We start from the raw sequence: 20,426 nt of genomic DNA on the forward strand, positions 1-20,426 counted from the left end.
CATTTTTTTTTTTTTTTTTTTTTTTGGTACCGGGCATTGAACTCGGAACCTTGCACTTGCAAGACACTCAAGGGTGCCACTGAGCCAAATCCCTGACCCTTCCTTCTGAATTCTACTGGGATTAATTATTTTTATGGGTTTAGAAATCTCGTGGAGTCTTGATGTGAATCTTAAGGAGATATATTTTTTTAAAGGAGATACATTTTCAGAAATTTTGATATTGTCAGCATACAGAAGAATAGATATAACCACCCACACAGTGAGCACTGATAGGAAAGAAAAAGTGTGCAAGGCTAAGCCTAGCACGTAGAGATCAGGTTGAGGAAGACAAACTAGCAAAGGAAGAACAATCAATGAGGTAAGAGGAAAGATTGATTCCTGGCAGCAAGCTACGAGTGTGATTCAAAGAAAAAAGAGAGACCAATGGACTGAGAATTAACCATTGGGTCTGGCCACATGAAAGTCGTTGGTGATATTTATTTCTGTGTGCGCGTGTGTGTGTGTGTGTGTGTGTGTGTACTTGGGATCGAGCTGAGGGCTTCAAATAGGCTTCACACAGGTAGGCAAATGTTCTACCCCTGAGCCACACCCCCGCCTCCTATTGGTGATCTTAGTGGGCAATTTAAATTGAGTGATGCGGGCAAAGCCCTACTTGGGTTGTCTTTAATCTGAGACATGGAAAGAACTTGTCAGTGGAGAATACAGGCTACATTTATGAAGAGTTTTATTAAAATAGACTAGAAGCTGGCATGGGATGTCAGGTAAAGCTAGAATCTCTCTCTTTAGGATGGGATATTTTCTAGCATGTGCTCGCATAAATGACTCAGCAGAAACCAAAAAATAATATTTTTTGATGCCAGAAAGTGAGGGGAGAATTGTTGAGTAAAGTCACGGATGAGGTCAGATGAGCTGGAATGGGATCTAATACTAAAATGGAGGGGTTGGCTCCAGGAGCACAGAAAGTTCATTTTTAGAAGTAGGTGGAAAGAGTTCGAACGACTGAACCACCGTTTGAATGACTTCTAGGTTCCTCAAACTCAAAAATCCCACATGGAACTGTCCCCCCAAATGTCTTCCTCCAATATCTCCCTTCTCAGGAACAGAATTATTATCCATTCAGTAACTCCTGCTAGAAATGAAATAGTAACTTTTTCTTTTCCTTTTTTGCAGTGCTGGGGATTGAACCCGGGGCCTTCTGCATGAAAGGCACACACTGAGTTCCATCCCTAGTCTTAGTAATCGCTCTCGACTCCTCCTCTACCTCGCCTGCAGTGTCTAACAATTTACCACATTCTGTAGATTCTATTTCCTGTGTTTTTGTATACATCTTCCCAGTCCCTCTACCGAATTACTATAGTTTAATTTATTACATATAAAGAAAAATATTTTCTGAAAGTCAAATTTGATTATTGTTTTTCTAATCAAGTCTTGTGTGAAAATCCTTGGCTTACCTTTACAGTAAAAACCAAGTCCTTTAGTATGACTTGCATTCACATTCCAGTCCCGGACAACCCTGGTCCCAAAACAGTGTCCAGACATTGAACGTATTTTTAGTCTTCTAATGTTCTCTCTTGCTTCTAAGGCTTACAAGAACTGTTCACTTTGTCAAGAATACTCTCTCCTCTCCTCTTGTTTGCCTGGCTAACTCCCAGATATCTTTTAGGTCTCTGCTAAAATTTCAGTTTTCTGGAGCTGGTTATGGTGGCACACGTGCATAATCTCAGCACTCTGGGGGGCTGAGGCAAGAGGACCCTAAATTCCACTCTAGCCTAGGGAAATCAGTGACTTCTCAAGACCCTGTCTTGAAATAAAAAGGGTTAAGGCTGCAGTTCAGTGCAAAAGCCCTGGGTTCAATCCCCAGTACTACAAAAATAAATACATTTAGAATTTTTTTACTTCTTCTGGGCTGTTCCTTTTGACCCCAAACATAGATTATTTGTTCCTATATCTCCTGCATAGCACATACTTGGTTATAATTCCTACTTAATTTTATTTATTTCCCAATAGCTCCAAGACAATAATCTTTTTCACTATTGAATTTTCAATACTTAGTGCACAGTAAAGATTTAGTATATATCTGTTAATTGAATAAATGAGTGATATTAATAGTCTTTAACACCTACTTCCCATCCTTTACAACACAGCTTCCTCATTTTGAACATTCATTCTGGAAGTTAACTATATATTCAAAACTTTTAAAAAAACAGAGAAAAGCATAAGTATTTTTATTCAGAAGTTTCTCATGTTTTCTCTTGCTATCACACATAAATACAATGACTCACACCTAAAAATAGGTTAAATTTAAAATTTTATCCATCCGAACTTTGTTAAAAATTCTGTTTATATCTGTAAATTCTGTTACGCTGCATATTCTAAACAAGGCCTACCTGATTTTTGGTCATCCAAAAATTTAATTTTTGTTTGTTTGTTTGTTTGTTTGTTTGTTTGAAATGGGATCTTGCTACGTAGCTCAAGCTGGACTTGAACTCACTACATAGCTCAGCCTGGCCTTGAGCTTGTGGCAATCCTCTTGCCTTAGCCTCCTAAATGCTAGGATTATAGGCATGTGTCTCCACGCCTGAAAAGAAGTTGAATTCTAGGAGCCTTGCCAAGCAGTCCTGAGAAGCAAACAATAATCTGAAATACAAAATCAGTGGGGGAAGATGCACTTAAGAACTGGATCTTTTCCAGAAGTTTTCAGGCAACACTGACCTTAGCTAGTAGGTCCTGAAGACAGAGCCAGGAATGTTAACCCGAGGAAATAAAACACGTGAGCGTATGACAGATTTTCCTGGTGCTTAAAGTAGAGAGGATTATTAAGATTTTGAGGCAGTTTAGATAGTTTTTCTCCCTCTCCATTTATATCATATATATCTCCAGACAGGAAATATGGATACTTTTAGATCTCTAATTAGCGGCACAGTGACATGCCCACTATCAGAATACTTTTCAGTGTCTTCTTTTTCTTAATTCTGGATATTGTAATGATTGTACATTACAGTTGTACTGTCATAGTCTGAGGGATAGCAGCTAACTAAATTCCTGACAACCAAACCAATGAAATCCATGGTTTGCTCTCATCTCAGCAATCACCGTGACCATGACTCTGCCTGTAGACTTTGTTAGTAGGAACAAAACTGACCTTTAAATCCAAGCCCTTTAGTATCATGAGATTAGTCTAATTCCTCCTAGGAATGAGAAGCCTTCCATTCTTTATACTATGAATTAATAGGAATTTTCTCAATTTTTTCTTAATCTTTGTATGTGTTTTAGGCAGCAAGTTGAGATAGGCTGAGTCAGAGGCGGCTAGCCAAATACCATTTAAAACTGGAAATGCCTCATCGATTTTTATTGTGATTGCATCAGTCTCTTCTCATTTCTTTTGCTTCTGATTCTGGGATTTCTTAGGGTGCTGTCTTTGCCTGGCTGCTCACTCTGCACTCTTTTTCAGCAGAATAATCTACATTTACACCTTCACATCTGCCACCTGTAGTCTGATGACTTTCAGATGGCTCTCTTGGTCTGTCTTTAGCTTAAATTGTGATCCTTTCTTTTCCTATGAATCCACATCTCTGTTTGCACCACAAAAAATACACGTATCCCTAGTGGAGGAACTCTTACCTTAATTGTTAAAACTGCTAAATTAGCAGAGACAAAATCAGGAAATAAACATTCTGTGCAAGGGCCATTAAGTAAAACTTTTTGAAACACACCCCTATTTACCCTCTGCTTCCTGGGGACAAGAAATTATGGTACATGTTAGTGAGAGTTTCATTTCCCTCATCCTATATGACCACACCCCAGGCCCACACCGAAATATAGCACGGCAGTGTAACATAGTTTTCAAAGGTCACAGCCATGCCACTATCCTACAAAATCAACACCAAGTGCTTCCAGCTGATGAGGTGCAACACAAAACCTGTAAATCCAATGGGTGTCAGATTCTTGACCCATAGAGTTTTTTGGTTTTTGTTTTTTTAAGCAACTCAGGATGAAAAGTTCACATAAAATGCTTTCGGTTGCAAAGCAAATAACCAAGTGATTTATGGTTTTTGAAGTTTCTTCCTCAGGGAGGAGACCTCTTCCCCACTATCCTTTAGGGTGTGCTTAAATGGAGTCAAATGTCACAGAAATAAATTTAGGGCAAGAGCTGCCATATTATACAGAGCTTTCTGTAAATGGTTAGTTTTTTTTTTTTTCTGGGCAAGTGATCATAAGGAAGTACCCAAGAGACCACAGGAGTGGGATGTGGGAGGTGTGGCAATGACATGAGAAGAGCATGCTGGGAGTGTAAGCCACCTGCATGTATAATTTTCTTGTCCCTTTGGACCTACTTAGGTCTAGTCCTATTGACATTCTTTCCACTTGGTGGCACACTGAGGCTTGATTTTATGTCTAGTTAGATATATCAAATTCATGGTAGATAGATACAAAATACCTCATTGACATGCATTCAGTATTCAAAAGAGATCAGTAAGCAAGACAAATGTTATCTCTTTAAAAATTATATCTAGGAATCGTAGTATCTATGTGCAGTCCCAGCACTCTGGGAGACTGAGGCAGGATAACTGCACATTCGAGCTGAACCTGGGCAATTTAGCAAATTAGTGAGGTCTTATCTCAAAATAATGATAAAATAATAATAATAATAATAATAATAATAATAGTAAATTAAGGGCTATTATAAAATAATAATAATAATAATAATAATAATAATAGTAATAATTAAGGGCTGAGGATGTAGCTCATTGCGAAGGCCCTGGGTTCAATCCCCAGTACCACCAAAAATTACATATGTATATATATGTATGTATAAATATATAAATATTGTATTATTTATTACATAATTTTTTCCCTTTGATACCAGGGATTGAACTTGGGACCTTGTGCTTACAAGGCAGTGGAATCACTGAGGTAAATCCCTGCCCCATTATTAAATAACTTTTATGAAAGAGTATAGGTTTATTTTGCTTAAAAGCACTTCTGTGATTTTTCTAACAAAACTTGGTACATTCTCTACAATGGCAAATTCAACCAAACTTTAAGCATCATTGACTGAGAGCTACTTGAATTTCAGCCTGGATAAGTTAGGATCTTTCCTCTAAAATGAAGATCACATTGTTACTCTGTACCATTAAGAAAGACACAATGATTTGTGATGTCTCTTACATTTTGGAGGCAGCATGTATGACTTTTGGGTATACTACTATGATCCATTTTCAGGTTAACACAAAAGGCTGTCAGGTTTCACAAAACAAAAGAAGTTTCTTAGCTGGTCAAGGCAGATCCAAGGGTTAAATGGAGATGATGGCAAGCTCTAACAGGTGAGTAAAAATGGTGGTATGCTATGGTTTGGGACAAAAAACTATGCCTCCCACTTTTTTGGTAAATGACTTCTAATTTTGTTAGGCAACTCGTTTTGATACCTGACCATAAAAGGCCATGAACTCTGAGAAGCCTTCCATGATCCAAGTGTTACATGACTTAACTAGAAAGAAAGCCTGTTGTTCCAGCAGCATTCCGACATCAAGTGAAAGCAGTAAGTACAGGGGCAGAAACAAGCAAAAGAACAAGAACAAGAACGTGGCATGTATAGAGGCTCACATTTCTAGCATCTTTTTGCCTCCTCAGCCCACATGTAGGCTTCATGCTGTAGTTTCCATGCTCAATTGCTGAGGAGGGAGAAAAATCTCAGTCTGATTTATAGATTAATGTTTTACTGGTGTTAATTACAATGTTCCAGTCAGCCAGGAAAACAGAGGAGAAGCTTAATTTTGGGTGATTTGAGTTTGATTTATTATTATTATATTATTAGTATTATTATTATTAGGTGCTATAGGCTGAATCAGGGCTTCATGCAATCAATTAGTAATCCAAATGAAGATATCTTCAGTTGGATATGTAAATCTAAATTTCTGGAAATAGGATTTGGCAAATACTCCATTATCAGATGATCCTGAAAGACAGTGGAAAAGAGAAATCACCCAAATTAATGAAGCTTTAAGCAAGACTTCTCATTGTCCAAGTTTACCTAGGAGGGATGACATAAGATAAATATCTCCAGTAATTAATGGACAGTAGTTCTGCTCAAGGGTCAGGGATTTAGGAGTAAAAGGATTGAAGAACTGCTGAAAAGGAGATTTAGAAATACAGTATGAGGCAAGATCTTTCAGAATAGACCCAAAATGTCAGAATATTTGTTTCTCATGAGATGGCTCATAAAAAAAAAAAAAGAGCTCAATAATTAGGTGAACAAAACAACAAATACTATAGATGTCACTCAGTCTCCTTCTAGCCAAGGATTTGCTCCATGAGCTCAAAAGCTGTAGAAGAATATTGTATTTTCTCCTCTGTGGTGTCTTATCAGAGTAAAAGTCCATGTTTTTATAATAACCTTAAGACTATATTATTTGGTACCTTCTTACCATTCCGATCTCACAAAACCCACTCTTACCATCCTTGCTATTCTTCCTCAGGGCCTCAGTGCTTGTTTTTCTCCTAGTTATTTGTTCTTCAGATATGTAGTATCTTATCTCCTCTTATCTCTGTCTCATCTCTCTGTCTCTTGTAGGGCTTTACTCAAATGCCACTAGTCTTTCTCTGATCACCTGGTCTGAAATTGCAACTCTCTTGCTGCTCTCCTATACAATTTTGCCCCTGTTTTTTTTTTTTTGTACCGGGGATTGAACTCAGGACCTCTCACTTGCCAGGCAGGCGCTATGCTGCTGAGCTAAATCTCTGGCCCTCCTCCTATCTATTTTATTTTTCTCCTCATCACTAAGTGAAATTTACTGCCTGTTACTTCCAACAGAACATGTCTTCACCGTGTAACTTCCATGGTTAGAACAGTGCATAATACATAGCAAGTGCTCAACAAATACTTGTTAATGAATAAATGAATATATTCATTTTAAATCATTTTTATTTTCTCTATATTTTATATTTTATATATATATACATTGGTATTTATATATATAATTGGTATTTGTCATTATAATTTAGTCTAGAGGTCTCAAAGTATTGTGATGGGATAATATAGGATTAGACAAATCATGTACATCACCTAGGGACCGTAGACTTGAAGGTGAAGACACTAACAATGATTGGTGTAGTAGGCAGCTTTTTGTTATTATAATAAATGCCAGAGGTAATCTCCTTAAAAAAAAAACAAAAGTGGAGAGCCAAGAGTTGTACAATTCCATATCTGGTGAATAAAGTGGATAAGGATGCACCACAATGTTTTTACAAGCCTGCCTTTTTGTTGTGTGGCATTAGGCAGCAGCAGTATTCACAGTATTTTTTATCACAACTTGTAAAGATACAAAAGAATACTTCCAGAACTGCTTCAGAAAGTGGTAAGGGAGGATAGGATGAATGTTTTTGAAGCAAGGGGGATGTTATGGCTTATATCTAGATGTCTCCCCAAAATCTCAGGAGGCTCTGCTGTGTGGGGTGTTTCAGAGGTGTCTGGATCCAGGGTGTGACAGATGTGATCCTGGGATTAAGGGTGTATGGTAATGGATTAGTCCACTAATTGGTTTATCACAGTTCCAGGAATGAGTGGCACCACCCAAAAGGCTTGCAGTTTGGATGGGATAAAAGAGGAAGAGAAGCTTGGTTGCTGCTGCCTGCCTGCTCTGCCATGGACTGTTTCTCCTCTGCGATGCCCCTCTGCTGTGCAACCCTGCCTTGGAGCCAGTTGACTATGGACTGAAACTTCTACAAATTGTGAGCTGAAATAAACCTTTTGTTCTTTAACTTTGGGTGTTGGGTAGTTTGTCTAAGCAACAAGAAAAGTAACTAAGACAGGGTTTAATGGCATTGTGTCTTTTACTCTAATAAAAAATTTAAAAATGTAAATATTTGCTGTATTTTTTATTACCCCTCATAGTTCACTGATTAGTAGTGTGCTTTACTGTACCCATATTTTAATGGGTCCCCATCTTTGTGTGGAGTAGAATGTCATTTTTTTTCTTCTTGTAAGAGACTGCTGGAATAAGAGGAAAAGTATGCTAGCCTTTGATGTCTTCCCTTTGATAACTCTGGATTTGATTAACTTCCTTTTCATCCACTAATCTCTGAATTTTAAAAATTGGAGTTTTCAGTAAAAGGGAACATGTGCATTTAATTTTGCTTACTCTTGAAACTCCACTAAAACAGTAATTTTTTTTTTTCAGTGTTGGAGATCAAACCCAGGGCTTTGCATATGCTAGGAAAAAAGTTTTGTTTTCAGTACTGGGGATTACACCCAATAGGCAAATATTCCACTTCAAAGCTGTATTCCCAGCCCAGAAAAAAATTAAGGTCATAAACTGACAAGTTTGAAAACAGGAAAGTAAATAAAATCACCAACATTTATAAAGCCACGAAGAAGACTGATTGGTGATTACTGACAGAAGTTCATAGACAGTACAATCTTGAATTAGCTAGGGGAAAGTCAAGAATTAAACTGATTTGTTTTTCAGAAATGTTCTAATGGTCAGGAATGAGGAAGATTTGATACTTCTGGAAATGAAAATCAAAGGAGGAACATCTTAAAAGGAGAATTTGTTAAAAGCAAATAGTTAAATCTCATCTCCCACTCCACGCTTCTGATGATTACCCACAAAACACTGGAGATATCTTTGGAGTCCATAAAACAGGGTGTCTCTGGGCAGAGGGTCATTGTTGCAGTGGACTGGGATATGATACCAAGCATCGGGGAAGGTGAGCGTGGGCAAAATGCTGGATCTTGGTCTTCTTACCACATTTGGCTCCAAGACACTGGCAGCCAGGCTTAGACCTTCTAGGAGGGAGAGATGAAGTTTTGTTACTAGGGTTCAAACCAGTTGAAGAGGAAAGTTAAATGTCTCAGTTTGGAGATTGCTCAGAAAATTACCCAGCCATATAATTTCACAGTGAAACTCAGAGATTACACATTGCTATGATCTGAATGTTTGTGCCTTCCTCGGAATTTTTATGTTGAAACCTACTCACTAATGTGATAGTAAATTGTTAGGGCCTTTGGGAAGTGATTAGGTCATGAGAGTGGAACCTTCATGATTAGGGTTATTTCCTTTATAAAAGAGGCCCTAGGATGCTATCCTGTTCTATCATGGATACAGAAAATAACCCCTCACCAGTTTCTACATTTGCCAGCAGTTTGATCTTAGACTTTACAGCCCCAGAATTGTGAGAAATAAATTTTCATTGTTTATAAGCTACTCAGCTTATGACATTTTGTTTTTGAAACTCAGATGGACTAAGACATATATGCTTAGACCTTTCAATCAGATTTTAGTGTCATAATCTTACTTATGACCAAAGAGGCAACTGAAGAAATCCTATAACAGAAAGACAAAAGCCCAAAGAAATGAACACAAGGAAAGACATTTGAGGAAATAGGCAAAGAGAAAAAAACAAAACAAAACAAAAAAACAAAACCCTCAAAGGCAAGGGAAGATATTACATTCATGAAACAAGATGTTATATGAAAACAACATTCAGATAACAAAGAGCGAAAAAGATCAAGAATTAGAAAACAATAGATGAGAAAGAAAAATCTAGAAAACCAGTTTAAGAGGTTCCCATTTCCAACTCATAGGCAATCCAGACAAAGAGAAATAAGAAAACTATTAGGAAGCCATTAACAAAATGACAAGAAAATTCCCCCAAACTGAAGCCCATACAGTTTCAGATGAAAAGATCTATGTATAGCACAAGGTATGAAAAAAGAACCAAATCCAGGGAATAACACTGGAGATAAAGACAAAAGATCAGGAATTATAATGGCTTTGGACTCCTTAATAGCAATATTGGAAGGCAAAAAACAATGGGAAAATGGTATCAAAATTCTGATGGAAAATGACTTCCAAGGTAGAATTTTATATTCAGCATGTAGGCACATAAAAAAAGGTGGGGGGGGGAGATTTTTTAAACACAAAAGTTGTCAAAAATTCTTTTCGATGTATCCTTTCTGAGGAAGTTATTAAAGGTCATATACCATCAAAACAGGAGGTCTATACTAAAGAGGAGAGATGTTTATTCAGGGAGATTCTAGGGTGATAGCAATGGAACAATTTAATGTTGGAATAGGCCAGAGGCACTGGGACAGGAATATTTAAGAAGATGAAATTGATAGAATACGTGATATGAATTGAGCAACTGGTAGAGAGCTACACGTGTACACATACAAATTATTAAGTTCAGGGAAAGCAGAACAATTTTGAATGAAATGAAAATGATTATAGATGACTATGTTATTTTGTTCTGAAAACATATATAGTCATAACTATATAAATGATAAATTTATCTGAACAAGGTTATATCATTATATTGCGATAAGAATGAGACCTTTCATATATATGTGGTGTGAAAGACAATAGTGAATACCTACAATTAAAAATACATGAAATAGCAGTACAAGCATGTTATTTAGTGTAGCCAAAATAAGGCAAAGATAATCTAGAGAGGAAGGATGGGGACTGTTCTTTTAACATATCCTATACAAGACTGGCTTCTAAAACCATGAGAACAAAATTAATTGATAATCACAATATTTTAAAGTCACTATTTAGGTCACTGCAATAGCTGTACTTGTTTGCTTGGGTTTTTTTTAACCATACCTTGTACATAGTACTGCTAATTTTTAAAAAATGGAACCATTTATAGTGTGTGTCATAAGTTTAAACCTTTACTAGTCTGCAAAAATCTTTATGATGAAGGATGATTTCTTATACATCTTTATAGTTCCTTCAGGACAGTGTGGTATAATTTGCATTGCAATATTATGTGTATGATTTTGCATATATTAGTCTCAAGAAAGATTAAGTCAAGTTCTTTTTTAGGCTCAATTAATGTGTAAATATTACTGAATAGAATATTTTATTTTTATTTATTTATTAAAATCAATTTCTGAATAGCATATCTCACTTAGCTAATTAGATTTTTCTTTGGTGCTATTATTGGGCCCTATTTCCCCTCCCCCATTGAGAAATCACCTAGCTGGGTGTGGTTGAGCTCACTTCTCATCCCTGCACTGGGGAGGTTGAGGTAGGAGGATCATCTCAAGTTGAAGGCCAGCCTGGACTACATGGTGAGACCCTGTCTCAAGCAAGCAAGCAAACAAACACAAAAACAAAATCACCTCTGCTGTAGCTTGAATGGGTCTTGATGGTGTGGGAGGAGGTGCCTTTGTAAGGGGATTGTGTCCTGGGTCCTCCTCTCTTAGGAGAGGTACTAGGTACCCTTGTAAAAGTGCTCAGAGGACGAAGCGCATCCCTTTGGCTCTTCTACCTACCGCAAAGTGAGGACACAAGTGCCGCCTTGGATGCAGAGATTGGAGCTTCCCAAGGCAATGAGCCTGTTGATGGCTTGATCTTGGACTTTCCAACCTCCAGAAAAAAATTCTATCGTTTATAAATTGCCCGGGGCGGGGATTTAGCTCAGTGGTTCCTCCTGCTTCCCAAGTGCAAGGACCCGAGTTGGATCTGGGGTACCAAAAAAAAAAAAAAAATTGCCCCGTCTGTGGTATTCTGTTATAGCAGCACAGCCTAAGCACAGTTCACAGTCATTCCTTTCACTATATTACAGATTGTTCTTTTTTTAAAAAATAATGTTATTGGTACATTTCTGACATACATGATATCGTATTCATCATGGGGAATTTGTACCTGTACATAATCTATCTTAATTATTTTTCCTATTCTCTTTCCTTCCCTTCAATCTTTCCTCCCTTCTCCATTTATAAAACTTTGTTTCTATTGTTTTCCTTTCATTCTTTTAAATTTTTTTATCCTATTTCCTTCCTACCCCCTCTCTTCCTTCTCCCCCCTCTTTTGCACCCTTTCCCGTTTGAACATTTTTTTTTCCTACTTCCCAGTATCTGTTCTCCATTTGGTCCTTATTTATTCTTTGGATTTACACCCAAAGAGCCAGGCAGCCAGGCAGCTGGGAAGCACCACCTCTTCGGATCATTTGCCCTCGTCCAAATTTTTGTGATAAATACACACAGAGAAGGTGTGAGGAAAACGTTACAAGGGTTTATCCCACTTGAAATTAACAGGCAATGTAGTTGTCTTCTACTAAAGTGTTGATGGATATAACACAAAAACGTGTATATCTAGCTTTCACTTTGTTGAAAGATGATTAAAAAGAGAAAGGAATTCTATTTATACAGTAAAAGTTGAGAAATTGTAAGAACTGCTGTAAAAGAGTAGGCTTGAGGTTTTTTTCTACACAAAATTCTAGCCAAAATTATGGAGCTGCCAACATAAGTATCCTGTCTGTCTGTGTTATTTCTGGTTCTTGATTAACTGAATAGCCACCGGGCACCAGCAGTTTTTAATCTATAAATTCACAGCTCTGGAGAGTTTATATGAGATTATCCAGACACTATTTAGAAGGCCAGACATCAAAGGAACAAAGGAGCCACTTCTAGGGAGTATTTTAGTCCTTTTCTAGTCCTTAGGTACTTGGTAATTTCACAAAGTAGATATGGTGTAATTGTCAAGCAAATTTCTTTCAGCTCATTTTCCTCCATTTGTTTCTTCTCCTTATAAATGGAGTTTATAGTTTAGGCGTCTAATGGGGGCAATTATTTTAAGTGGAACAATTCTACTATACTTTATTTGCTTTTTTAATGGTTGTCCCCTCTATGGAATCTATCTTCGACATCTTAGGTTATAAAACAAACAGAAGGGCCAGGGATTTACCTCAGTGGTTCCGCCAACTGCTTCAAGCACAAGGACCTGAGTTCAATCCCGGTACCAAAAAACAAACCAACAAACAAAAAAAACCCCCAAAAGCCAGGCGTGGTGGCGCACGCCTGTAATCCCAGCACTTGGGAGGCTGATGAGGCAGGAGAATCACTGTGAGTTCGAGACCAGCCTGGGCTACATAGTGAGTTCCAGGTCAGTCTCAACTACATAGTGAGACCCTGTCTCAAAAAACAACAACAAAAAAACAAACAAAAACAAAAAACCACACAACAAACAATCAAACAAACCTAAATCAGAAGAGCATCTCAGTCCTCCAGGGGCCACAAATAGAATTCAGAAAGCTTTTGAAGACTGGAGTCCTAGAAACAGTAAGTGCAAGAAAACCACATTAATAATTACCATTTAAAAATCTGATGTACAGAAGATGGCCACAAACTTAAAAGAATGTCTCTATTAGCTTTTATCATTTTAAAATTGATTTTCAGAGCACTGCGGTGGGGTGGGGGTAGCTCAGTGATAGAGAGCTTGCCTTTAGGTTCAATCTTTAGTACAGGAAAGAAATAAAAAGACACTAAAGAATAAAATTGATTTTTGGAGACGTATTTTTAAGATAAAAATCAAAAGCAACAGTCTACATTTTCAGCATTAAGTGCTGGAAGACACCAGGTGCAGTGGCGTCTGTGGCACATGTGTAGTGGCAAACACCTGTGAGCTCAGCACTCTGGAGGTTTAAGTGAGTGGGGAAATTGCAAGTTTGAGGCCAGCTTGGACTGTGTGAGTTCAAGGCCAGGCTGCCTGGACTACACAGCGAAATTCTGTCTCAAAAACAAATCAGCAAACAAACTAACAAAATGCTGGGAGATAAAATTCAATAATAAGCCCTTGCTTTTAAAATGCTGCCAGATACATAATTTGAGATAGATAGTGCAGATATTATTATCATTTACAGACTGAAGAAAAATGAGACTGTTACAGGTATTAGTATCACTCATAGATGGAGGAAATCAAGACATAAGAATTTAAGCGACATGGCTAAAACCTCAAACTACATCATGAGAGGAAAATTCAGAATTCTTGTCCCAGGATTTTATTCTTTACCATCCATCAGTAAAAACTGTGTCTTTGATTAATTATAGGCATTCCCATTTGAGTTTGGTATCTTAAGACAAAACAAAAAACCTTAATGGGTTTCTTCAAGGTCACTCTGTAAGAGAGATGCACAACTAAGAAAAACATACACAAACTCTTGCTTGAACGCCTTTGCTCAGACCACTTGACCACAGCACAGTAAATATGAAGGCTAAAAAGTTTTGCAGAATACATTGTCCATTACTGCTCTTCTTAAGGTTTGTCCTAGATTGAAGGTTTCCATTAAACCCCATTTCTTCTTGGCAAATGCTCGAGCCTTTGTATAACTATTTCTTCTCAAGAATTATTGAAAAGAAATGAGGGAAAAATTTTTTTTTCTGGGTAAACAATAGAAATCTTTTTTGATGAGCCAAGGTTAGGACTTTTTTTACAACCGAAGTATAGGATTATTTCCATCATACGGTTGTGTAGTATATAATTGATAGAAACAATCACGTGGCCAAATAACTAATATCATGGTAACATTCTGTTAATCTGTTAATCTGACTTTTAAAAATTAATTTGAATTCAAAGAACCTATTATACATCAGATGAATGTCATTGGTCTGAAATAAATAAAAACACTTTGGATACCAGAGTGGAGACGGATCACTTCCACGGGCCACCTGAACTTCTTCTTGTATTTAGAGGATTTCTGAACATACAGATCTTGATGGTAAGCAGAGACTGCCCTTTGCAGTGGAAATAGAAGCTGGCATACTTTGTCTGCCTTCCTTGCAGGAAGGGTGCAAGCGTGTGAGCTGTGCATTTCAAGCAGACATCTGTGCGAGAACTTTGACTTGGAGTTGGAGATGAGTGACTCTCCCTGCTCCTCTCTGTGTTCCACCCCTGGAAGCAGCAGAGATTACTGCACACCTGAGTTCCCAGTGTGGAAGTGACCAAAGGGCAAGTTACATGTGTAGCATTTGGCATGTGTGGCATCAGCTGTAAGAGGACACAGCACATTCTAGGTTTTATCACAGAAGGCCGGGAAAATATGAAAACCACGGGGTCAGGAAAACCAGGCCCGTTGGCCACATTATCCCACTTTCCTCATCAGTTCAGTTCTGTGGGTAGTGCATTCCTGTTGCTTAGCTTCAAGATTGATTTTTTTCCAGCCATTTTATTTTATTTTATTTATTTTATTATTATTATTATTTTTTTTTTTTTTGGTTTTTTGAGACAGGGTCTCACTATATAGTTGAGACTGACCTGGAACTCACTATGTAGCCCAGGCTGGTCTCGAACTCACAGCGATCCTCCTGCCTCAGCCTCCCGAGTACTGGGATTACAGGCGTATGCCACTATGCCCAGCCTGTTCTTATTTATTTTTGAAATCTCGAGATACTTCCGATGGTTCAGACTAACCATCAGATAACATCAACAGAATGGGATAAACATTCACAGAGTGAGGGCCAGGGGTTTAGCTCAGTGGCATCATGCTTTCCTTGCAAGCACAAGGTGGTGAGTTTGAGCCTTGGTACCAGAAGGAAAAACACAAACCAAAAAGCACACCACATTGACAGAATGTAAAATCACTTAAAAGTAAAGTTTGTGTCAGAAATCTTTGATTTTTTTTCCCCCATCCCATAACCCCCACATTTATGAATGCTTTTTTTTTTGGTACCGGGGATCGAACTCGGATTCTTGAGCTTGTGAGGTAGGCGGCAGCACCACTGAGCTAAATCCCTGGCTTAATTTTAAGATAAATAATTGTTATCCTCGAAGAAAGAGCAAGATGTGGAGACTTAAAATCCCACTTAATTATGGTCTTGCAGCACATATAAAAGTCCTTCATTGTTTTTCCAGATAATTAAGCAACCTTCTGAGCTTCACATTCAAGACATTTTCATATTCCTGTACCTTGATTTTCAGTGCTTTAGAGAGAAAATCTTCAACGAAAATATCCCTGTTCATAAAATGTTTATTAAAATGTTATATAAATAATGCATCTTGCGCTTGCTTTGGCAGCACATATACTAAAATAATGCATCTTTATTTAAAAGAAAAGAAAACGCAGGAACACAAATAGTATAATGCATAATTCTGCCGCTGCTAATGTTGTGGTATTTCTTTTTGTTAACATTTATGTCAATAGTTATACAATTTATTAATATTTGGAGTCAAGATTATACATATTATTTCAGAATCTACCTTATTGGTAGTATGGTGACTTTCTTTCCAGATAGATGTAATTTTAAATGACTGCACTTTCACAATGTATAAAAACACAACATGGCAGTGAATTTTTTTTTTCTTTTTTTTAAACTAGGGATTGAACTCAAGACCTTGTGATTACAAGGCAGGCTAAAGTGCCACTGAGCTAAATCCCCAGCTCCATGAATATTTTTGTTTGATTTTTTGACATAGACTCTCAATTTGTAGGTCAGGCTGGCCTTGAAATGACTATGTAGCCCAGGCTGGCCTTGAACTCATGGCAATCCTCCTGCCTCAGCCTCCTGAATGCTGGGATTATAGGTGTGTGCCACTATGCCAGCATCATTTTTTTTTTTTTAGCTTAAAGATATCATTTACCTGTAAAATTTCTACGTTTTTGCTTTTTTCTTCTATTTATAGGCCATATGGCCTATTAAATAAAATAGCTATGATACCGGCATTTGTCACAAGGTGGGAGTTTAGATGAAGTGTAACTACTATCTTTTGCCTGTTTCCTAACTGCTTTGCTATTTTTGCTGACACGTGTCTGATATTAGCTCAAAATCCATCATCACCCACTTCTTCAGCCTATTTACTGGACATTGCCGGAAGCTGTTAGTATCAGTCACACCAGAGAGAAGAGGGAAACTCCTCAGGGGTTTGGTTGGCAGACACATCTTAGTTCTCTGTAATCAACGTTGACGACGTTAGACATTCACTCAGTGTACTCGGTCACCCTTTCCCTGGCCCACTCCTCTCAGCTTTCAGAACCTCCCAAGTACACCTCATGCTTGAAGCAACCATATGTTCTTTCTGTTCTGGACAGTCCCAATTTCAGATATTCTGTCCTGTCGCCAAATCAGATGCCAGGCCATATGCTTCATATTTTCTTGGAGGGAAATATACTCACTTACTTACGCTTCGGTTCCCCAAACTCTTTTGATCAAGATTTCTATTAGTTTTGCTTGACAGCTTACAACAAAATCAATCGAAAGTGCTGCTCAGATGTCCTCCCTGACAAGACCTCCTTCACGGCCTGCTCCCTTTAGGTGCCGCTGCACCCATTAGGGTTGCCTTCCTTGTGTATCTGGAGAAGTGAAAGGCGAAAGGGTTGCTGCATCCCACCTGTTTTGAGTTTACCCACCTGTGGCCACTGCTCATGAAGGAATTCTCTGCCCATGAGAGAGTTAAGTGACACTTTCATTTCTAGCTGCTTTCTTCTTTTGTTTCTTCTTCTTCTTCCATTTCTGAGGATTGAACACAAGGCTTTTGGACTAAGCTATAAAACCAGCACTTTTTTAAACAAGATTTTAAGACAGGGTCTTCATACGTTGCCTGAGTTGGGTTTGAATTTGTGATCCTCCTGCCTCAGTGTCCCAGGGTGCTGGGATTACAAGCATGTGCCACCTTGCCCAGCTTGCTGCCGATGGTTTGCAGCACAGACTGTAGACTGTATTCTCCTTCTTCCGGGGTAGTAGTCTACGGGTCTGACTATAGCCATTAGTGGGTTTTCCCATCTTGTAGCTTCAGTTTAGAATACTACGGTGATAGTATGGCAATTCCAGGTGGTGGGCTTTCCATTCTAAGTGCAGTTGCATAAATTAGAGTCTGGAAGCTCTGGCATTCTAAGAATCTGGGAGACAATCATTGGATCAGGCACATTTTTATAAAGAGGAAGAGACTTTTTGAGGCTGAGGCAGGAAGATCATGAATTCCAGATTAGCCTGGGCTACATAGCAAGACTATCTAAAAAACAAAACAAAACAAAATGAAACAAACAAAAATAAACCAACAAACAACAGTTAAAAAGGAGGAAATGAAACATTTCCCTTTTTCACATAATACATCCCTGGTGTACAATGGAGTTAGTACCTTATATTTTATGGCAGAAACCTACTAGGTCCTTTATTTATTTTCCCCATCTCCTCTTCTGCTTTTAAAGAGGGCGCTCTAGGCCAACCAGAAATAAGAAAATGGATCAACTACTAAGCACAATTTCCTTTTAAAAGATGAAAATACGATATACATTGTGGCCCCTCTTTTAAATAAAAAGATACACCTAGCCAGTGCACAAAGTGTTTCACATATTTTCAGGGCATCCATGGATTTCTGTAGAAGATTTATTCATATCAGAATGGTTCTTGTCATATATACACACATACACATATATATTATATTATATATATTAGGCACTGGGAAAGCAGATATTAGTCAAAGAGTCATATAGACAAATCTAAAATTACCACTGTAATTTTAGGTCCATAATAGGTTAGTTGCTTAGGCAAAAAGATCCCTGTAGGTTTGAAATGATGACTGAGGTAGAGTCAAACAGGACAGAGTTCAGATAGAGAATGTGGCATGTTTCATAGTCCTGTGGCTGTAAGGAGTGGGTACATTTAGAGAAAGGCTAGTGTGGTGAAGTACAAAGAATAAGGGAGAGAACTAGTGAAATGGAGGCAGGGGTCATGCTATGGAGGGTTTTCTAGATGATATAAAGGAAGTTGGTCTTAATTCTGAAATGGTAATCTGGTTTTGGCTTTCAATAGAACACTGGCTACCAAGTGGAGAATGAATTTTTTTGTTTGTTTGTTTTTTGAGACAGGGTCTTCCTATGTAATTGAGACTGACCTGGAACTCACTATGTAGCACAGGCTGGTCTCGAACTCACAGTGATCCTCCTGCCTCAGTCTCCCGAGTGCTGGGATTACAGGCGTGCACCACCAGGCCCAGCTCTCTTCCTCTTTTTATAAGAGTCTAGTCCTCTTGGGTTGGAGTCCAAATCTTATGACCTCATTTAACTTTTTTTTTTTAATTCATAATTTTTTGGTAAAAAAATTCGCATTGAGATTATATTACAAGGAAAGTAATGCCATTTCATGCCATAATACATATTCATTGTGAAATTATATAAACAATATAAAATCTGAGTTAATTTGTTCCTTGTTGGTTCTAAGTACTCTTACATAATTAATCATCTATAATAAAAATTTTAGAAGTGTATATGTCATAAAACTGGTTTCATAATTTTAGTTCCCTTTTTTCAAGAGGAACATTCAATCAAACCTATTTTTTCCACTACTTACAGTACTATGAATTTAAGACCATATTTTGGTCTGTTCATTGTGTTATTTTTCTTTTTTGCTGCTAGCATCACATTTCTTTATAAGTCTTTATCAAGTTATGTCGCATGAAAACATAACAGCCAGGTTAACAGACCATAAAACATATAAAACACATAAAACAATTATACTAAATCAAGGTACACTTTTAGATACATTGGCCGTACTGGATTACAGTAACTGCTCTCTCTTTTTTTCTTCCTATTGTCTGTCTTTTATTTTGTAATTTATTCATATATTGCATTTTTCATATATGAGAAACCAAGTAATATTTAAGCTCGCATGTCTGATTTACTTCATTTAACATTATGATCTCAAGGGCCACCCATTTTCATATAAATGACTGAAGTGTATCCTTCTTTATGGCAGAGTAGTACTCCGCTGTGTATAAATATTTTCTTCATCCATTCATGTGTTGATGGACGTAAAGGCTGCTTTCAAGGTTGAGCTATTAAGAATTGTGTTGCTATAAACATGGGTATGCATATATCACTTTAAAATGCTATCTTTAAATCTTTTGGAAAGATACCCAAAAGGAAAATAGCTGGGTCAAGTGGAATTTCTAGTTTTAGATTTTTGAGGAATCTCTGTACTGATTTCCATAGTAGTTGTACTGGCTTATACTCTCATCAACAATGAAGAGAGTTTCTTTTTCCTTGCAGCTTCACCAGCATTTGTTTATTATTTGATTTCTTAAAGATAGCCGTTTTTTTCCATAGTGGGATAGAATCTTAGTGTTGTTTTAATTTGCATTTCTCAAATGGCTGGAAATGTTGAACATTTTTTCATGCATTTATTGGCCATTTGTACTTCATCTGAGAAATGTCTGTTCATTTCAGATGCACGTTTTCTTTACTGGGTCTTTAAATTTGGGAGGTCTAATGTTTTCTGGTTCTTTATATGGTCTAGATGTCGGTCCTTCGTCTGGGGAGTAGCTGGCAGAAGGTTTTTATCCCCATTCTGTGGGCTGTCTCTTCACTCTGTTGGTTTCCTTGGCTGTGCTGAAGCTTTTTAACTTGATGTGATCTCATTTGTTGATTGTTGGCATTATTTCTTGTGCAACTGATGATCTACTCAGAAAGTCTTTGCTTACATCTATGAGCTTTACCTATTTTGTCTTCTAACAGATTAAGTGTTTCTGTTTTAATATTTAGATCTCTGATCCATTTTTATTTTAGGTAGTGAGTGGTGAGAGGTATGGGTCTAGGTTCAGTCTTCAGTATGTAGATAGCCAGTTTTCCCAGCACCATTTAGTAAAAAGGCTGTATTTTCTCCAGTGAAAGTATTAGGCCCTTGTCAAAGATAAGGTAGCTGAGTGTGCTTT

General features: G+C 37.6%; 1 long non-coding RNA gene across 2 annotated transcripts in view; it reads right to left on the reverse strand.

Annotated features, from left to right (window-relative positions):
• The window catches only part of LOC104870159, a 51,100-nt gene that overhangs the window by 5,136 nt on the left and 25,538 nt on the right, over nucleotides 1-20,426 (reverse strand). Inside the window, exons 1-2 of one of the 2 annotated variants that reach the window (XR_782455.3) lie at nucleotides 17,128-17,221; nucleotides 12,986-13,057 (exon numbers count right to left, since the gene is read on the reverse strand). This is a non-coding gene — a long non-coding RNA (uncharacterized LOC104870159). Of the gene's footprint in view, nucleotides 1-12,985; nucleotides 13,058-17,127; nucleotides 17,222-20,426 lie in introns of those variants that run through there. The other variant, XR_782454.3, reaches the window with a different exon arrangement.

The sequence above is a fragment of the Fukomys damarensis genome, unplaced genomic scaffold (assembly GCF_012274545.1).
Source record: "Fukomys damarensis isolate Sample0158 unplaced genomic scaffold, DMR_v1.0_HiC HiC_scaffold_11, whole genome shotgun sequence".
In the NCBI taxonomy this organism is placed as follows: Eukaryota; Metazoa; Chordata; class Mammalia; order Rodentia; family Bathyergidae; genus Fukomys; species Fukomys damarensis.